Source organism: Epinephelus lanceolatus, chromosome 17, assembly GCF_041903045.1.
Source record: "Epinephelus lanceolatus isolate andai-2023 chromosome 17, ASM4190304v1, whole genome shotgun sequence".
Classification (NCBI taxonomy): domain Eukaryota; kingdom Metazoa; phylum Chordata; class Actinopteri; order Perciformes; family Serranidae; genus Epinephelus; species Epinephelus lanceolatus.
The window spans coordinates 20,386,498-20,394,422 of record NC_135750.1 but is presented as its reverse complement, the minus strand read 5'-3'; the positions used below and the strand labels follow the sequence as shown (position 1 = coordinate 20,394,422).

The 7,925-nt window shown below is 40.7% G+C and overlaps 1 long non-coding RNA gene across 1 annotated transcript in view; it reads right to left on the bottom strand.

Annotated features, from left to right (window-relative positions):
- Positions 1 to 533: 533 nt before the first annotated feature.
- The window catches only part of LOC144467486 (uncharacterized), an 89,451-nt gene continuing 82,059 nt past the window's right edge, over positions 534 to 7,925 (bottom strand). The window contains exon 4 of the long non-coding RNA XR_013493679.1: positions 534 to 3,878. This is a non-coding gene — a long non-coding RNA (uncharacterized LOC144467486). The remainder of the gene's footprint in view (positions 3,879 to 7,925) is intronic.

The following is a 7,925-nucleotide window of genomic DNA, read 5'->3' as shown; positions in this document are numbered from 1 at the left end:
CAGCAAAATTTTCCTCTGGGACAGGCTTTTCTTTCTGTCTCTGTCTCTATTTTCACCATCTTTCCACCTCTCTCCTAAAGACACCAGTGTGCCAGGCGTCCAAACCTGGCTGTGGTTTGGTTTTAGCAAGGCAATGGGCCATGCAGGCCTTTTTTTCCCACAGTGGGCTTCTGAGTGGAGTCTTTGCCCTCACATGCGTTCAGTTGGGCCTGCTTTACCCACACTATTGATTGCAGGTGATGTTCTGGACTCAGTCCAGCTGACCTCGGAGGGGAGTCAGATACATCATTGTCCGAAGAGGAACCTCTGGAGACCAGACAGAAGCAGCACACGTGTTAAGCAGTCTGACTTTGTCCAGTCGCTGAACCTGTCAACAAATGCTTTGGACATGAGCGTCTGGGCTGCTTAGCATGGACCAGTAATTTCAATAGTGAAACAGAAAATAATGTAGATGCTCCACAGATAAACATCCGTGCCTCAGCTGCTGCGTTTCCTTAACGGCCATCCATGCTCCACATATTCCTCACTTCACCTTTTCCTTCTGCTTGCTAATTAGAAATCTTAATATGCAACAATGGTAACATTGAGTCTAATTTGTGCGGCGTGCATCTTTGTTTCTTACACACCTCACAGCAATTGATGGATATCCAATGAGACGCAGAGTCCCTGCCAAAGGGAGTAGCTCTGCAGCTTGTGACACATCGCTGAGGCTGGGGGGAAGTACGCCTTAAATTAATTAACATTGGACCTCTTGTAGCTGCTCACTTCTGTAAACAAACATTTTAATATGCAGTAATTAATTAAATCTGCCAAGCTCCTCTGCCCCTCCCATAGATCTCCCTTCATTCTTACTTTCCCCATCTTGTTAAAGAGTTTATTATGTGCTGTGTGAGACGAGGAGTAAATTCACAACTTTGCATCTCTCCAACACGCAGATTTCTACGTTCTAACGTGTAATATTATAATTGTAGTCTCCCATTTCTGCCCAGAATTCACATTTCATATATGGTGAAAGATATAAGGAGCAAATGTTACTTGGCACTTGTGAGGAATGGACCAATAAATCGTACATCGCACCAGCCCTGCCCTCTTTAATAGCTTCTGGGTTCTGGCTGTGAGAGAACAAAAAGGTACCAAAGCCTCTTGGGCTACTTTGACTGACTGCAATGAATAATGTTTGGTCTGACAGACAGTCACAAATGTGTGTGTTTGACATCCAATATACTGCACTTGTCCAGCATGAGTGTGTGTCTTATTTTCTGCTCCAATAAGATGTTTTTTATGACATACGTTGTATTTTTCTTGTGTCAATTTGGCTAAAAATGGCAGCTTTTATGCAGCCAAACATGATCATTTTCTACCTTTGAATGACGTCTGACATTAATATACAAACAAACTGTACTGCAAGTATAGAATCACCTCAAGTAGATAAATAAAATCGGAGCAATGTTCATACTTATGGTAATTCTATAAATGAGCAAACAGCCATTGAGTGCAATCTGTAGGCCGACTACATTAGAATGTGCCAAATATCGATGGATTAAGATTTATTTGGCAAGATTTTGTATTCAAGATGAATAAATTCAAACACTTCAATAAATCCCTCAAATTATCTACAGTGGATAGTTTTGCATTTATCAGAGATGGAAGGAAAAAAAAAAGATTGCATGAGTTTATGGAAATCCACATCAGCAGGGAATGGATGCAGACTCAAGGGGCATCACTGCACAGGTAAGCTGCTTTTGGAGGGTTCATGTAAATCCTAAAGTCCAAAAGTCAATTACTGGGGCATCTCAAGCGTGTGTTACTGAAAGACTCTGATGTTTTATTGAAGAGAGGCTTTAATTCATCAGGCTTCTCAGCTCCCTTTCATGCAGCTTGGAGAGGGAGAGCAAGGCACCTCCTTCAGATGGCCAGTGTCATATATCACACACATACACACACACACAGAAAAAGAGAGAGAAAGAACACACACTAATGCCCAAAAACAACTCTCAGGTGGTCTGCTTCACTCCACTGACCAGACCATTACCCCCCTACACACACACACACACACACACACACACACACACACACACATACACAGCCCTCTCAGTGCAGACCACACAGACTAAACAAGAAATTCACCCATGCAGCGTCTTGTGCTCTTTCTGTGCAAAATTAACAATTCAAACAAGCCAATGACAAATTTAATTCACACACACACACACACACACGCAAAAAATCATATTCACATTAACCACCCACAGTTTGACGGTCACCTTTCTTGCTGCATTGCTGGGCCTTGACATCTGACTACAGCGCTCTCTTTTGATGTAATCCACAGCACCTTGGTAGCTCATTTCCTCACAGCTGGTTTAATGTTTTGGGAAGACGGGAGTTATTGTATTGTACTGCCATTCCTATCTGCTGATCACAGTGCGTCTCTGCGCTTTATTCCCACAGGAATATTAATAAACAAATACTCTTTGCAGGCTGACACAGTCCCATCACAACAGAACGAGTCCGCTGTCTCTAATGTCTCCACAGCTGGAATGAAGGCTCATGGTGGCATTGCCCAGAGTGAGGCAAGCAGACAGCTTATTTTTCCACTGTGATTAGCCAAACTGTGCTGCTCATATACAAATGGAAATGGGATGTGCATGAGTGTCCCCCTCTCCTTACCCTCTCTCTCCCATCTGTCAAGACAATAGATTTTAATCTTTAATCCATGAGCAGCCATTGAATACTAGAGAATTACAAATTACAGATGTTTTACTGTGTGTGTTTTTTTTTCCTCCCACAACACCTCCTGCCCGCTGTCTGTCTCCCTGTTCAGGCCCCTCAGCTACCTGCTATCATGATGTTAACACACAAAGGTGTTCACATTTGCCACAAACAAATGCGCACAACAGAGACAGAGGGAGAGAGACACACACACACACACGTATGCACATTACACACCCTCATTCTGTGCCATCATGGTACCATATGACACTGTCATCATTTGGTAATTAAACCCTTGCTGGCTTTAAATATGAAAAGCTGGCAAGAGTTGATGATGATGATACTGGCTGTCGCTCAGCCCAGATTTCCAACAAACCATCCAGACACCAGGCAGGAAACATATTGTCCCGTTGTTGTCTTAGTTTGGCCGTCCATTTCCCATCAGAGGAAAAGAAATGTGATACAGATTTGAAAATTCATATACTGTTTAGGTAAAAAAAAAAAAGCTCAAACGCATCACACCTCAGCCCTGGTGTGTGCCGTGTGATAAATGATGGGCACAGCCAAGTTACAGTGGCCTCTGAGTGAGGAGAGGGGGGTGGTGCCAGGGAGAGATGGGGGGCACAAAGGGTGAAGGAGGGAGGTTTATTTAATGTTCAGCCCATGAGCAAGTGGGACACTATTTTTAAAAAGGGGAGAGGAGGGGTGGAGGTGGTGTGGCATGTGGGTTTTGGAGGATGAAAGGTAGAAGTGCGGGTGAGAACTTTGGCTGTCCGTGGAGAGGAGACAGGAAGAGAGGGTTTGGAGATACATACTTCAACATTAACCTGACCCCACACACACACACACACACACACACACACACACACACACTCCCTCCCTTTCAGCCCCCCTGGCAATCTTGGACAGAGTAGATACCATTGACCAGTCTAATGGACTATGCCATAAGATCTCTCTCCCCCCACAACGCCGTCCAACCAAAATCACTCTTCTCCCTCAATTTTCAATCTGCCTCTCCTGCAGACTCCAGTCATAACCCGTAAATGTGGTGTGTAGCTCTGAGAAGAGCTTAGGTTCCATTACTGACAGCCCACACAGCTTTATGGCCATTTAAGCTCCTCGATTTGGGTTCCTCCCATTCGGATGTTTCCTGCAGACCCCAAGTGTGTCGCCTGAACAGATAGAGGGAAAGAAACACTTATTAAGATCATTAATGTGGAGATTACCAAGGCAGAGTCAGCTCTTACTGCTGGAAATGTAATTTTAATACTCATAGCAATAAACAGTAACACTGTAAAAACAATGCAGTAGTGTGTGTGTGTGTGTGTGTGTGTGTGTGTGTGTGCATGTGCACGTGTGTGTATGTGTAGGTCCAAGTTTGTGAATTGGCGTAAATTAAGCATGTTGTCTTGTGCATTATTATGGAGAAGTTGACAATTTTGTACTTCATAAATGATCGAGACACACATGTAAAACTCACTGTTTTGGCCCATGTTTATGCATTTACATTCATTTATTCACATTCTAGATGCACTAATATATTTTCTAGACATGATTAGGCATTTAAATGTCATAAAAACCTCGAGAAAATCTCATGTTTTCAAACACAGACAGCACTCAGAGTTGCAAAGTAAGCTGCTGTTTAAATGCCATTTCCGTGAGGAGTAAGTAAGGAGCAGCTCTTTTTAAGCTGAGTATCTTAGATATAAAGTGTTCCATAATATCCATTACTGGTCCTTGGTCCAGTGGCAGCCTTATTACCATTTCTGAACTTCAAGCACTGTAAAGAGTCTTATAATACAAAATGTTTGTTAAATAGCCGATAGAGAAGCTATAATCTTTTAATGTTGAATTTTATAGCTTTACCACGCTCTGTCGTTCTTGTGGATATTGTAATATTGCATTTTTACTGGTTATTCATCTGTTAATGTTCCAGTTACTAAGTTTTATACTCTCCCTTATACTTTTTTTTTGTATTCCCTCACACTGTTAAACACACAGAGAAAGTTTCCAGTGTGAAGTTTATGTATCTGTGTGATATCTGACTGGACTGGATCTCTTGAGGGGAGCACTTGGAGATAAGTGTTTCAGAGGCAGCGGTCAAGGTGTTTGATAAGATGGAAAATAAATAAATGTATAATCTCAAAATAAGAGATGTGATCGGACCACTGAGTGACAAAGTGCACTTGAATTAAATTCTGAAAATTGATAAATAAGTATTAATTGAATCCTGATTCTCACTTTTGTAATGATGTTTTTTCCTCTCTGCCCCCACCTCCACCGCCAGTGTGTGTGTGTGTGTGTGTGTGTGTGTGTGTGTGTGTGTGTGTGAAAGAGAGAGAGGCTCATTGTAATTTTGTGAATGTTTACCAGTGTTCAGAGCTGTTATAACCCTGCACGTGAACGTGTCATTAACTCTGCTATAATTTCTCGTTTTAATAAATTATTATTATTATCGATTTTTAGTGTGCATGGGGGTGGGACATTTTTTGGGGCTTCTAAACTTCACCATGTCTATTCTCTGATAATTTCATGCATGTATTATTTATGTTACAAAAACTGTCATAAACAAATTCACAGCATTTTAATCCAACTCAATAAATTCACTGTAAATAAACTAGACTTTTAAAAGAAAAAGCAAGTGATGACAAGTTTTGAAAAATAAATTAAATACCAGTGATTGCGAAATATATTGTATTTTAATGTATACCCACGGTGCTGAGTGAGACACTGCTCCAGCTGCTGCCTGTCTGAATCCTAAACTCCAGTTTTAAACCCCAATATAAGCAAGTTTTACACTTCCCTTTAATTCAGCACCTGCAACGCTCTGTATTCTTTGATTTCTATTTCTATTTTTTCTTCTTCCTTTATCAATCCCTAGTTCATTGGAGCAGGGTTGCTTCCGCTTTTTGTTGTCGCCTAAACCGTTTAGTTTTGGATGATCGGTCAAAGATTCTGACAACCAGCGGGGAGAAGCACGACGCCCAGCCGGGGAGGGAGCGCAGGAGGCCGGACAGATCTACTGGGCTGCATCGGGGAGACGCACCATTAGACAAGGGGAGAGCCATGCCTCACAGCGCTGGTCGACCAGGTAAGAATTTCTCCCTCTGCCTCATACTAATGTCAGTGTTTGTTTGCAGGTGTGATGGTTGCATTGTGTGGGACAAAACTGTGAGGAGGCTCCCTGCTCGTGTGTGGATTTTTATTTTATATTTTTTTCTTTTCTTTTTAAAAATAGTGTCCTTTTTCTTCGATAGTGTGAAGAGACTTTATGCATTTCTACTTCGTTTTGATTATTGGATAATGTCAGATTTTAATTCAAGAAATTCTATTTTGATGTTGTTATTATTACTATTATTGTTATTATTATCATCATTATTATTATTATTATTATTATTATAGTTGTTGCAAATAATTGCTCAATAGTCTATCAACACCACCTAAGCTCGAGGCTGTAATTGAAAAACATAGATCACAATCTAATTCACCTCTCAATTTTGGGTTTAGATGGGAAGATCAATGGAAAACAGTTGTAATGATCTAATTAATTATGGCAAAATTAAAAGCAAGTACAAAATCAATCTGCGATGGTGTCGAGGATAGAGTCAAATTGATATCCATCTGCTTCCGTTATAAAGCACATGAATAAGCAATCTAAGGACGCAGCTGATATCCTGCAGTTTGGCATAGCCTACCCATATGGCTGTGGGTGTCAGGAGACACCAAATCATTGTGGGGTATTACAAGTGACTCCCGATATCATGTGGATGTTTTGACTAATAGGGGAAAAATAGATCCAGGGGAGATGTGTGCTCAATTACAGTGTTGTCAGAATTAGCTTTTATAAGCACAAGAGCTGAGAGTGTTTGATGCATCACACCTAAAGCAGGTGAGTGTTTACTTCACTGACACCTGGGCGTGTTCTCAATGAGATAATGGCGTCTATAAGTACTATACAAAAATTGTTTGCATATATTTAAAGCTCATATTTGTAATAATAAATAAGTAAACTATTATTAAAATGACACCTCAATAATACAACATTTATGCACAAATGCATGCACAGGGGGAAACTTTGGTTTGTAAGCCTCACACACTCAGAGTTAAACTTTGAACTTGCAGTGAGTTTGCAGTGTCACCAAAACTGGGGTCAGAGGACCTTAGGGGACCTCAAAAATATTCCAGGTCAAGCAAAATGTAAAAAAAAATGTTTAAAAATAAAATAAAATCAATATTTTATTTTACTCTCTAATTGCAACTTCCACATTTACAAGCATATATTTGCATTATCTCCTCATATATTTTTTAATTAATGGAGGTTGGTGAGGTTGTGATGCTGACAGGAAAGTGCCTGTGCACCCCTGCACCGTCTCCAACACGCAGTAAAGACACAGCAGCAGGATAAAAAAACAGCACTATCGATTGTTGACGTGGACGCGCGTTACAGGCCATATGTTTCACAAAACAGAAGAAAAGGATTTGTTTTGTCCTCCGAGGAAATTCATCATCCTCCCCTCCCGCCCTGTCTGCTGTCTCTCCACCTCAATATTCTTATTAAAATACCAAAAACAAATGCTTTATTATTATATTACTTAATATTTACATTTTTTTAAAGGAAACATGAGTGAGAACACAGGCCTAAATTTCACCTCTGATATCAATTAAAAACAACACTATGTTTGGGAAGCTGGAACCTTTTTGTAATTATTTCTATTGTCTGAAATATATTACAACTGTTTTTTATAGTGACAACTGTGCCGAGGCTCTTTATTGTATAATGCAGGCAAAAAAAAATCGAAAACAATAATCGCATTAGGTCCTCGGTGGCTGCGCTTTTAAAACGGGGTGAAGTCAGGACTAACAGTTTCTTAATTATCACGCCGTTTGTTTTGCTGTAGCGCCGTGACACGGGCACGTCATCGTGGCAGTGCAGGGAGAGGTACGGGGGGCAAATCGGGGTGTTGTGGGGGAAATAGCAGCAGCTTTAGGGCAAAAGTGCACTGACGTGTGAAATTACAGCCCATGGTGCTACATATTGTACCAGAAGCTCCCTCCCCAAAAAAAGCAGAAACAAAAAGAGGAATCGTCCTCAAACTTGTCCAGAGGGCAGCTGGACGCAACACGGAGCCCATGGAGTCCACAAACCCCTTTAAATAACATCATCATTATTATCATTATTATTATTATCATTATTATTATTTTTAAAGTAAAGTAATATC